The sequence below is a fragment of the Taurulus bubalis genome (assembly GCF_910589615.1).
Source record: "Taurulus bubalis genome assembly, chromosome: 12".
Classification (NCBI taxonomy): Eukaryota; Metazoa; Chordata; class Actinopteri; order Perciformes; family Cottidae; genus Taurulus; species Taurulus bubalis.
This window is the reverse complement of record NC_136600.1, coordinates 15,854,786-15,867,556: the sequence shown is the minus strand read 5'-3', so window position 1 is coordinate 15,867,556 and position 12,771 is coordinate 15,854,786.

Genomic DNA, 12,771 nt, shown 5'->3' with positions numbered 1-12,771 from the left:
GGGTCTACACTGTGTTCTGCTGGTGGCACTGATGGGTAAGAGCACTTTACCTACTGGCAGATATTTATAAACAGTAGACTGTTACTCCTGGTTCTGATTTAAAAACCATATGAGTGGTGAGACAGGTTAATGTGATATTAAGAAAGCTGGTGATGTTTCAGAAGTTTAAAAAAAAACATTAATAGTGTTTAATGTTGATGCATTGCACTAATATGCTCTTCATATCCTATGCTATGTAATTATTTCAATCCTCAGGATTCAGTCAGGTAATGCAAATGTAGACTAGCCTTGACTCATTGCTGTGATTTGAAATATTACTTTATCTTTTCTGAGGTGGACTGAACAAGAATATACATTTAAAGTTGTTTTTTTGCCAAGGCCTCTGTAATAGCCTTTTACTTATGTTGAGCATATACTGTAATTGGTAAGAAAGTATAAGAACTAAATATTAGATCATCGTCTGATGCAACCTACTGACCTCTGCTCTCCTCAGGTGCACCAGGTTTGGAGGCCTGGGAGCAGATTTCCTGGGCCGGTCAGGTCACAGCTGGTTTCAGTACCACTTTCACCTGTTCCTCTTCATGCCAACCAAACTGCATCTACACCTGGTCCTTAAAGGGCCGCACGGTCAACGGGAGCAAATTAACCTGGACACCAGACGGACTGGACAACACAGTAGAGCTACGGTGCAATGTACTCAACACAGAAACAGGAGACTCCGGCAGTTTTATCTCCATTGTAGAAATTAAGAGTAAGTAGAGCACATTTTCTCACTATATCAGGTGTGCCAAGGTGGAAAATAACTATATACTTGGGTACTCTAAGTGAAATTTTTAGGTAATTGAATTGTATATATCTATTTTATGCTTATTTATTCTTCTACTCCACTACATTTTATAAAGAAATATTGTACATTTTACTTTTCAGGTTCGGATTTTTAGCCGTTTTACCAACACTCAGATTTTTCTTGAGACCCTTTAAAGGACACAAGACTAAAATACCTAACAATATATAAAATTAGATCCACCATGACAAGCTACTTACGTACACATTGACTTTGTCTTTTCACATTGTCTTTACAATCTAATAATGTTTTATAATCACATGTCAGTCACAGGGTCAATTTTTCTGCACAACAAGTACTTTTACTTGGATATTTTTTTAAGGTGCTATATAGAAAATTGTTAATGCACAAAGTTTGACTGACACACAAATTACATTCAATATCTCTGATGTGTGACCACATGATTTTATTTTAAAATCTTCTTCTGGTGTTACAGATCGAGTGTCTGTGCAAACCAGTCCGCCCAACACTGTCCCATCTCTCAACCAGCCACTGGGCCTGGTCTGCCATGGTGCTCCAGCAGCTGACCCTTCACAGCTGGTGAACCAGGTGATCTGGTACAAAAATGGACAGAAGGTGACCCTGCGTGAAAATATGCAGCTGCTGCAAAACAACCTCACACTTCACTTTGACTCACCGCTGCCTTCTGATAGTGGATTCTTCATGTGTGAGACTTATGTGCCTACGTTACAACAGACGAGAGTTTTCAGCCTGGGCTATCTACTCAGCTGTAAGTGATCATGAAGTGAAGAATAGTTTAATGAATGTATGACAGTATTATTCACATATGTGAACTTTCTCATCTTTTGTAGTTGATGCTTGGAACGTCAGCATCAGCGGACCTGACACTGTGTTTCCTGGCAGATTGAGTAAATTCACCTGCTTGACGAGCTGCACTTTAAATGTGGATTGTACTGTCAGATGGCAGTTCAGGCAGGGTTTCCCCATCGGAAGCTACCTTTCAGTCCATACAAATGAGCTCAAGTGGACCCCTTCCATACCAGGAACTTCCCAAAACTTCACCTGTGTTGCAGAAAATGCAGCTGCTGGACGCTCTGCCGAGGCCACCAAATTGGTAGAAGTTTTAGGTACAGACAACTCTCTACTTGCTCCTGTGTCTGCTATCCCATCAGCATCGTTACCTGTTGAATCCAGTTTAATAACTTGTCATTTTCACACTCACACAGGTATTCCTGTCTCTGGATCAGAGGCGGTGCCGCTAAATGGACTTCCTGCAATGATCGTCAGCCTGGGACTGCTGCTGCTTTTTGATTCATAGAGCTGTTGACTGTGACTGTAACTATGACTGTTACTGAGACTGTCATAAAATCCTGTTGCAATTCTGTATTATTAAAGTAGAGTATAATCCAAAGTATATTCAATGTTTGTGATGATTAAATGTTAGTTCTAACTCGATAATGACATCAAGTGTTTGCCATAAGCATCATGAGACATCGGGTGCGTTCCAAATGGCATCGTTTCTCTTGTTTACTTCAGTTTGTACTGCAGCAGCCCTTACAAAGTACGTATTGTTACATGCAGTGTGCACACACTGGGTCATACTACATATGTTTGGCACACTGTATTTGACATACGATGTATTAGGACATGAATATTTTCCTGACATAATAAAATAGCATGGTAGTATGTATGGCTATAGGAACACACAGTTTGCCTTGTAGTTGACCTCTGACCCGGATGTGTTACTGATAAACTGACTATTTTATACTGATGGGTTTTTAAAATACACGTGGTGAGTGACTCAAGCAAGTCTCTTTTAAAACCCCTGAAACTGAACAAACAAGACAGATAAGAGAATCAATCAGAACTAACAGAAGAGGGAGACAGAGGCCGCGGGTGTATTGTGCTTTTACATTTTATATCAACCGTCCCTTTGGTTCTTTCGTCTTTTTTTCCTAGGATGTTGTCTCACCTGTTTCCAATAATTTGTCCCTGGGGTTTATTTCGAAACACTGTGTTTGTTTTGAAAACTACATGTATATGGTGGTGGTACAAACAAATACAAGGACAGCAGTTTAAAGATGTATGTTATAATAATATTACATATATAATATTATATTATATGTGAAATTATGTTTCCATTATCTTTAACTCTACTACATATACGTTGTACTTACCGTGATAATCAGTGGACCATGAAGAGGAGATGTGGTGGCCCTGCTGACAAAATACAAAAAAGTGCAAAATACATTTAGTTAACGGCTAAAATAAAAAAACTCAAAAAAGTCAAAATAGTCAAAAAAGTAGTCTATTTTGCTATGCCCCAACTTATTATATTCTTACATTTTCTTTGCTTTTATTTTCTAGGCCTTGTCCTGCATTTTCGTTATGTTTCAGTCATGGACTGCTTTGTGCTTTCCAAAAGTTGGTTACAGTTACATAAGTGAACAAAATGAAGTCCGTATTGAGCTATTTATTTAATTGTACTGCATTGCAAGTGTTTTACTGTGTCTTGAAATAACTCCATGTCCAATAAAAAGAATAATACATTATACAAAATTACATTCAAATTATAACTAGGCGGGTAATCTTACACATAGGTTTCCATAAACCATAATTCAACTTGAAAGAAGTATCAACAAGTGAATTCTGATTAGTCATGCCACCCACGCATCCGCCGCACCTGATTCTGCTCTCTTTTTGGGAAATGTGGTTCCTCAGGTCCGGGTGTTGGATTACAAAGCCCGGACATGAGGGCATCAAGCACCACTTCAGGGCAGAAACCAGGCATGACTCAGATGTTATCAGGAGCATTCTGTGGAATGGGATTTTATTTTTAATGTATTATTATTATTATTATTATTATTATTATTATTATTATTTTCCTACATTGTTTGTTGTACTTAAGTATTACACAATGCATTAGCAACATAAAGTTTAATAAAACACATAATATATCAGCGGCATGTCAGCACTGATGATGACACAATATTGTTCTTCTGTTCAGTCTCAGAAAAAAAAGTACCTCTCACAATAACTTAAGGACAGTATTGAAGGAAATTAACACTCAATAACACTTCTTCGATGCCATGGAAGCATTATTCAAATTATAAACTTTGGATGTGTGGAAATGCTCCTTAAACATCCATTTTGCACACTAACAACTTTTTGCTTATCCAAATATCACTCCATTTATTTGACAGCTATAGTTACTTTTCAGAATCTGGTTGTTATTAAACATGCAATAATAACCATATAACCAAGGGGGACGTGGCTTGTTGAGGGAGCTGTTCACCATTCTGATGGCCTGGGGAGAGAAACTGTTTGTCAGTCTCATGGTTCTGGTTTTCAGACTCCTATAGCATCGGACTGATGGCAGGAATGAGAAGAGTCTGTTCTGGGGGTGTGTTCTGTCCCTGATGATCTGGTGTGCTCTCCTGGTGACTCTGGTGGAGTAAATGTCCTGTAGAGAGGGGAAGGCTGCACCTGAGATGAACTGTGCAGTTTTTATCACATTATTATTCATTATTTGGGTGGCATGCCAAATTTCCTCAGCCTTCTTAGGAAATACAGTCGCTACTCTGCCTTTTTAATATTCTGCAGTGCGTTGTGAGACCAGGTGAGGTCCTCTCTGATGTGAGTTCCCGAGGAATTTAAAGGTTTTTCCCCTTTCCACCTCTGTCTCACCTATATGTAAAGTGGTGTGTGCTGCACCCTCTTCCTCCTTGGGTCAATAACCATTTCCTTGGTCTTCAGGGAGAGATTATTATCCTGACACCAGGCCACAAGTTCCGCCACCTCTCTTCTGTACGCAGTCTCAGCCCCATCAGTGATCATTTCAATGATCATCCACAAACTTGATGATGCTGGTGTTTTCCTGGGAGGGTGTACAGCAAGGGACTCAGCACACAGCCCTGGGGGTCCCCGTGCTCACAGTTCTTGTGTCAGATGTGTGGTTGCCAACTGTGACTGATTGGGGTCTGCCTGAGAGAAAGTTCACCATCCAGTTGCAGAGAGCAGGTGTCAGACCAAGAGCGAGGATTTTTTTACAGAGTTTGTGTGGTATGACACAGCAAAAAGTTGTTAGGGTGCAAAATGGATGTTTAAGGAGCATTTCCACACATCCAAAGTTTATAGTTTGAATAATGCTTCCATGGCATCTAAGAAGTGTTATTGAGTGTTAATTTCCTTCAATACTGTCCCTAAGTTATTGTGAGAGGTATTTTTTTTTCTTCTTTTTTTTGAATGCTGAGGTGAAGTCTATGAAGAGCAGTATTGCATAAGTGTTTTTGCCCTTTAAGTGCACGAGGGTTGTGTGGATGACGTTGTTGACTGCATCATCAGTGGTCCGGTTCTGGCGATACGCAAACGCAGCGTGTCTACGGGGTCTGGGATGGTCTTATTGATGTGGGTCATGAATATTCTCTTCTGCAAATGAGTACTTTTACTTTGGTACTTCAAGTTTATTTTGAAGCGTATGTACTTTCACTAAAGCAAGTATTTGCTCATTAAGAAATTATCAGAGAAATTAACTTGGCACATCTGTTAAAATATTAAGGACGCACACTGTGTTTGAGTTTGAGTGAGAAATACTGAATGTAAACATACTTTATTTGTTCTCCTGTGACCACTGTTTATAGCACTGCAGAGCAGACAACATGTGTCAAACTTAAATGTCACAGCCTATTCATCTAAAAACACTAATAAATACTACTATACATCTTCAGTTCAATCATTGGAAGCTGTCCTCACAATGCTACTCCTACTCACCTTCATGCTCTACAAATAACGCCGCCCAGTCATCAATCTCACCTCCTGTGTGTCAGCTACACAACACAAGTTTGCTCAGATACTGAACCTTGCACCACTGCAGCTAAAATAATGCCACAGATGTTTACTGAGTGGTATTGTGAAAGGTAGAATGGTTTGCCTACGTAACGTGTAATGAGAGAAAAGACAGCATTTCTTCATTACTGAGATATGAGACGGGCAGTGATTCAACTGTGAAACTACAAATTAATCAACTGGGCGGTCATATAATCCAGCCTGGTTTTCTTTCTCATAAATTAAAACTAGATGGTTGTTGATGTGTTTGCAAAATATAGAGAACTCAGCACACAGAGAAGGACAGATGGACATTATTAGCAAACATGTACAAAGCTGGTGCAGGTGTTTTCATTTTGAGTGTAAAGCTGCTGAAAATATGAGGAGTGGAATCGAGGCGAAGTATTTGTCTTTGATACACACAGGAAAAGAACTGAGCTGAAAGTGATATATGTGTACACCGAAACTTCTGGGGTAAAGGTGGAAATACAATAAAAAACCTCGCACGAAATCTAACCCGTACCGATAAGGGTCAGGGCAGGGATAGACATGACACTGATGGGAAGAAATATAGCATAATCCACCCACAACATTTTAATTATTTAGCCTATAATAATAAAAAAAAATGAATACAACTAGATAATGATATAATAATAATAATATCTTCCTTCTCAAATATGTTGTTATGATTCATAAAAGCTAAGAGTTGTGTTGAAACCACTTTTTCAAAAACCTTTGATAAAAAGTTTAGAATTGGCAAAAAATTGGAAATAACAGAAGGATCAAGCTTAGGTTTCTTTATTAAAAGAGGTTAGACCATAGCATGTTTAAAAATCGATGGTTAGGTGCCATTTGATACGGAGCTATTTATAATCAATAAAACTCTGGCTAGGGCCCAGTGTTTTAATCTCTTTGAGAAATTTAGTGGGGATAAAATCAAGGCTATGAGATATGATTTTGGATAAAAAGGACAGCAATACAGGTTCAAAATTACTAAAATAGCTTTGAATTTCCCTACAGTCATGTAAAACACAGGTTGGGGGGTAATTTGTTGTCTTATTTCCTTTACCTTATTAATAAAATAATAAAAAAAAACTTCTCTCACATCTTTTGTGAGGCATCAGTAAAATGATAGGGGGAGGGGTTTATGACCGAGTCTATGACCTTGAATAAAACTCTGGGGTTCGAGTGATTGTCTAAAGTTAAATTGGAGAAGAAGGATGCTCTTGCTTCTTTAACTGCCTTTTGATAATTCTTCATTGCATCTTTCCAATTCTCATAAGATACATGTCAACTATTTTTTTTATCCATTTTCTTTCCTTTCTTCTACTCTTGAGTTCTTGGGTGGATTCATTTAGCCAGGCCTGTGGTGTTCTATTTGACCTTTTGAACTTGTAGGGGGCAACAGAGTCCAGGACCGTCTGACAGGTGTGATTAAACCGGGAGACCAGCGCCTCTGTATCAGAATGTGAATTAAAAGCAGTTAAAGAAGCAGCAGTAAAACACTCTGAAAATGCGCTAGCAGACATGGAGTTAAAAACACGGCAATGGGCAAGTTTTCTGAGATTTGTGGGAGATGGGGATAAAACCACACTGAATATAACTGTTTTGTGATCCGACACAAAGATATCCTTAATTTTCAAGTTCATTTTTTAGGTTTTCAGGACGAGGTCAAGGATGGGACCCTTAAAATGTGTGGGTTTTTGTATTGCCTGAGTGAGGTTAAAAGATTCCAAAGTATCCATAATATCTTTGACAAGAGTCTGAGGCGGGCAACAGACCGATAAATATACTGTTAGACTTTGGCGGTCTGTAGATTATTTAAAATGATGACAGGTGCTTTAGAGTTGACCATAAAACCAATATGTTCAAAAGATGTAAAGTTGCTATGTAAGGTGGGAGTGCATTTAAAACAAATTCTGTGGATAACAGCAACCCCCCCTCCCCTGCCTGACAGCCGGGGTCGATGAAGGTGTGTAAAATCACGGGGGTTTGCCTCTAGTCGGCAGGAGGAGTATAGGGGGTGCTGGAACATTTCCTACTGAAATAACTACCCACAACCCCACCCCCTAATCCTGTCGCACATACCTACTGTCACAAATTGGACAAGTGTAAACACCAAAAAAACAGACAACGCTTGCAGATAAGAACTGAGGTTGGTGCTTTAGGTATTTATGGTAGGGGGCTGGACGCATGGTCCAGTATAACAGAGGAGAAATAGTGAGGACTTATTTAGACCATCAATGCAAAATGGAGAAGAAGAGTAAAGGAACCCTGGCTATTCTATTGCTGACTTTAATCCAAGGTATAGTGTCTTTCAAACTTAGCTATACTGCAAGGTGTTATTGATGTAACAGTTAGTAACACATTTTCTTTTCTTCAGGTGTTCTGGCCTCTGGTGCTGTGAAGGTTCAGCCCTCCATCAATCCTGCTGTAGTCGGGGACTCTGTGACGCTGTCGCTGTCTCCTTCGACGACTCTGAAGAGTGCAAGCTGGGCATTGGGCGAGTCCCTCATCCTCACCTGGCTGGGGGACCAGCAGGCAGTCTTCCCCAATCACACGGGCAGGGCTTCAGTCAACGTCCTCACCGGAGCTCTCACCCTGAGCTCCCTCAAGGTGGCTGACTCGGGAGTCTACATAGTGCAGAGCAGTGACCCCCAGCTTAAGGCCAATGCTTCCGTCACTGTTCTCGGTGAGACTAAACAAATTACTTTGTTCAATAACTGTATTCAATAGTTAATCATTTATAAACTCTGTAGCCTCTCCTAACCATTGCAATAGAAACCAGGCCATTGTAAACTTCCCAAATGGCATTCAAGGTAAGAGTCTGGTTGGCAGCAACGAGAAGAAAAACTCACACCACAGTCCTCTCTGCCTTTTTGAACTGCATGGAAAAGATCAAAGCCAACAATGTTAAATCAACTCACTTAAGAGTTTTAGAAAGTTAAAATAGTATTGGTGTCATATTTCAGAAGGTAATATAAGTATATTTTGTGACGTATTCCACAACTGCCTACAAATATTTAAGTTATTTGTATTATTATGGTGCAGATTGAACATCTTATTCAAGGAAATTTCAGAGGGCAACTGTTTTCTGTCACAGAGACTTGAGCCCTTATTAATTTGTGTTACCTTCATTATCCATATCCATTATTTTTCTGACTTTCAATTGAGTTAGTTTTTTGAAGAAAGCTTTGTCATTTATCCACATAAACCATTCACTAAAAAATAGTATTTGTTTTTTAAAGATTGCCGTGCATTATAATGTTACAGTAATGTCGCTTTGGATACTGTCACTTTAATAAATGATATTTAAAAAATATGATTTATTCAACCGGAATGACACAGGCAGTTATATGAAGATTATGTACAGTCAACAATGGAACCGGTTTTAGTGACCACAGAACATGTAATAAAAGTGATGCTGGAGAGAGAGAGCGAGCAAAACGAGACTTCTTATGAGCAAACAAAGACTTGTTTGTCAGACTGTTGTCTGTCAACACGTCTTTTTGTAAAATTGTCAAAAACAATAATTATATTAAAGGTAATCAGAACATACAAACAAACATACTGAAGCATATTGCAATGAACACGTGCAGTTAGGCACGATTGGGAGAGGCAAAGAAAAATGTGCTGACGAATTGTTTACACTACCCTTTTTTACTGGAACAGGTTCTTGTTCTGAGGACAAGAGTGCATCCCTAAACAGTATTCTATAACAACTTAAGAGGAAATCATGTTCCTCCCTCGTGATATTTGGACTGACAACCAGTGAACTCAAATTCTGTGAGAGTCTGCCTGTGTTTTGGTTTTGCTGCCCTTTTTGCTCACATGGTTGCGTCCTCTGGATAGTTTCCATCTGTCAACACTCACCTTTGCAGACATTTTGTCTTCTTGTTCCTTCAGTTTCACAGATCCCATTTCTGCTGAGTCAATGGCTCCCAACACGCCCCTGCCTCCCCATACGAAACCAACTATAAGAATGCTTAAGACCAGACATTTACATTTTAGATTTTACCCCACACAATTAGGGCCTCTTAAATATAGATTTCCTACAACGTGTAATAAACCACCATCTAATAAATTACTTCATAGCGTGTAACAGATACCTTTATTTATGGTAAATATATTTTGTAATGCTTTATAAATCGGAAGTTCTCTTTAAAAAGCGCATAAGATTAGGCGGTTCCTCTTGAAAAAGAAGCATAGTATGCAGAAAAAAATAATATATCATGACCCACACCAGAATTGAAAGATAATTGTATTAAAATAATCCATTATTATCCATAAATTTAATAGTTCTAACACTCTAATAACAATCACAGTGTTTGTATTTTGAAGTGGTTTAGCATGAAAAATAACAATAATATGTCCCCCTCGTGTAGGACAAAACAAATAGAAACACCTCTCACTCTTAACTGTGGTATCACAAATAAACACGCTATTAAATTCACCGATTTACCACAACGTCACCAACAACTGAACGGCTTCATGAAGATAGATATTATGGCAGAAACATTAACATCGGTCTTTTGTATTTATGCACTTCCTTGAATGCCTGCCTGCTACACGGCCTCACAGTGTACGGTATGTTGAAACATGTTGACCCTTATTGTCTCATCCTCACAGAGCCCATCTCAAATGTGACGCTCAGAGCCAATCAGACCAGCCTGATGGAGTTCAGCGGTTCAGCAGTCGTTAGGTGCTCCGTCTCCTCTGGATCCTCTCTCTCTTTCCTCTGGATGAACGGCAGCTCTGAGGTTACAGCCAGCGACAGAGTTCAGCTCACTGATGGAAACTCCACTCTCACCATAGTCAATGTGACCCGCTACGACCAGGGGCCGTTCAGTTGTCGTGTGCTCAATCCCGTCAGTAATGGATCCAGTGATCCAGTAACCTTCACTATCAGCTGTGAGTCAGATAGAGTCACTTCAATCATCATTCGCTATACTCGTCCAGTTCTACTAACAGAGCTCTAAAATGCCGTCTCCTCTCTTCTATGTTGTTCTTGCTGTCTCTTTCTCAGATGGTCCAGATAACATGGCGCTAACAATGAATGGACAGAGCACGACTTCCTTTCCCATCGGATCCAATCTGACCGTGGTCTGCTCAGCACAGTCCAGTCCTCCAGCTCAGCTCCAGTGGGCGTTCAGAGGAGAGCTTGTGAACACTACGGGTCCATTGTTTGAGCTGTTCGGTGTCGGTAAAGACCAAAGCGGTCCATATTCCTGTCTGGCCTTCAACAATCACACCAACATGAACAGCAATATCACCGCACACATCGTGATAGCAGGTGAGTTTGTTAGTAAAGTCACATCAAACTCCATCTTTCTCCTTCTGTTTCTTACTTTGGTTTGTCTCCACAGAGCCTTCAGGGTCTGAACAACCGGCAGTCAATGTGATGCTCCTGCTATTATTAGTTGGGTTCCTCTTCTTATTGCCAGGCAAGTTGTAGAATAACGTCTTTATGTCATTGATACACTTCAAAATAATAATCTGATTCTTGGATTGACATTCTGCATAGTTTATAAGAAAAAAAAGGAATATTATCAAAAATGGTGACACTTTTACACTCATTCAGATCAGTTCAAGTCTTGAACATGATATGATGAGTTAAATAGATTTGTGCAGCAGGGGGCAGATATACAGTCAAAGCAGCATCCTGTTGAGCCGTACCTGACAAGTGATGTAACTGGCTACAACTTTGTTTTATTTTCATAATTGATTACTATGGCAAATATTTATCAATTCAGTTTTGGTTTGGTTTATGAAATGCCTAAATAACTAGTGACACTTTACAAATGATAATCTTCTGAAGCCAAAGTTGAACAATTTAAACAGCCAGCCTGTTTTGCCCAAGGATGTTTAATTTCGTATCATTGACTAAAAGTACATTCTTCTTTATTTTTTTCTGTTTTTATTGATTAATCCAATCAAATATATTCAATACACAACTAGTTTGTTTTGTCAAATACATTTAGAGGGAAAAGGAATTTACATTATAAAGAATTACACAGAGATTCAGCTATACTTAAATGTAACTAACCCACTTACAGTTATATAACTAACATGACTAATAACTCAAATAATTGCCCTTTCTTTCACAGATGTCGGTGGCTCATTCAGTCCATGAAAGACTCTGCAATGAGAAGAATCGGAGCCAGAGAACCTTGAAGCAATAATACATCATTCAAAACCAATTCTATGGGTCTTGAAATGTTTTATTTTTATTTGGATATTAGGATAAGCACATTTGTTTAACATTACTCATTTCAAATACAGTATTTCTGTCTTTAGTCTGGAATTGATGTCTTGTTATACATTAACTAATCAAACAATGAATTCTGGCAGTGGACAGAAAATGCTTTACACAACCGCATAGCTCAAACACAACAATCAGGAACAGGTAGATTAGCTGTACAACCCAGCCTAAATACTGTTTGATTTTATGTGCAATAAAAATACCACTGGCCAGACTCTTTAAGTGTTGTACCATTATGTTTTTGTTGGTCATTCATGTACTGGATAGCACTCAAGTAAAATTGCTCTCATTTTTTAAGTAAAATTAAGTATTTAAAATAAAAATAATGACACATACACATGTTGAAATGGCTCATTTAAATGCAGTCTTAAACAATTAGGAAATGTTATTTTTATGTGGCTGAACTCAAAAGAAACCATAAGAAAAATATAATTAAAACATTCTGGAATCCTTTTGTTGCTGAACAAAGATATAAATGCTTTGGTTACATTAAACAAAGAGAGAGAAGGATACACATCTAGCAAAAAGACAGACGGTCCTCCGCTTAATCCTGTCAATGTTGTTATTAATGATGTGATAAATAATTAACAGTATTCCACAATATGTTTAGTTGACTTCTTCAGACCTCAAATATTCATTGAGTTTTACTTTTGTCCTTCAGTCTTTTTCTTAATTTCCCACCTACATTGTCAGAGGACTTGTTGTGTAAGATCTCAGAGAAACTAAATGGGTCTTTGCTTTGGTTGAACTTCACAGTCTTCGAGCACACCAACAAAATATCCCGATCCCCTCCTCTGGTTGGTTAGAAGTTGTCGACCGGCCGAGGTTTACAGTAAATGGACACTCCTTAATGTGGAACGGTGTGGACAAAGGCAACAAA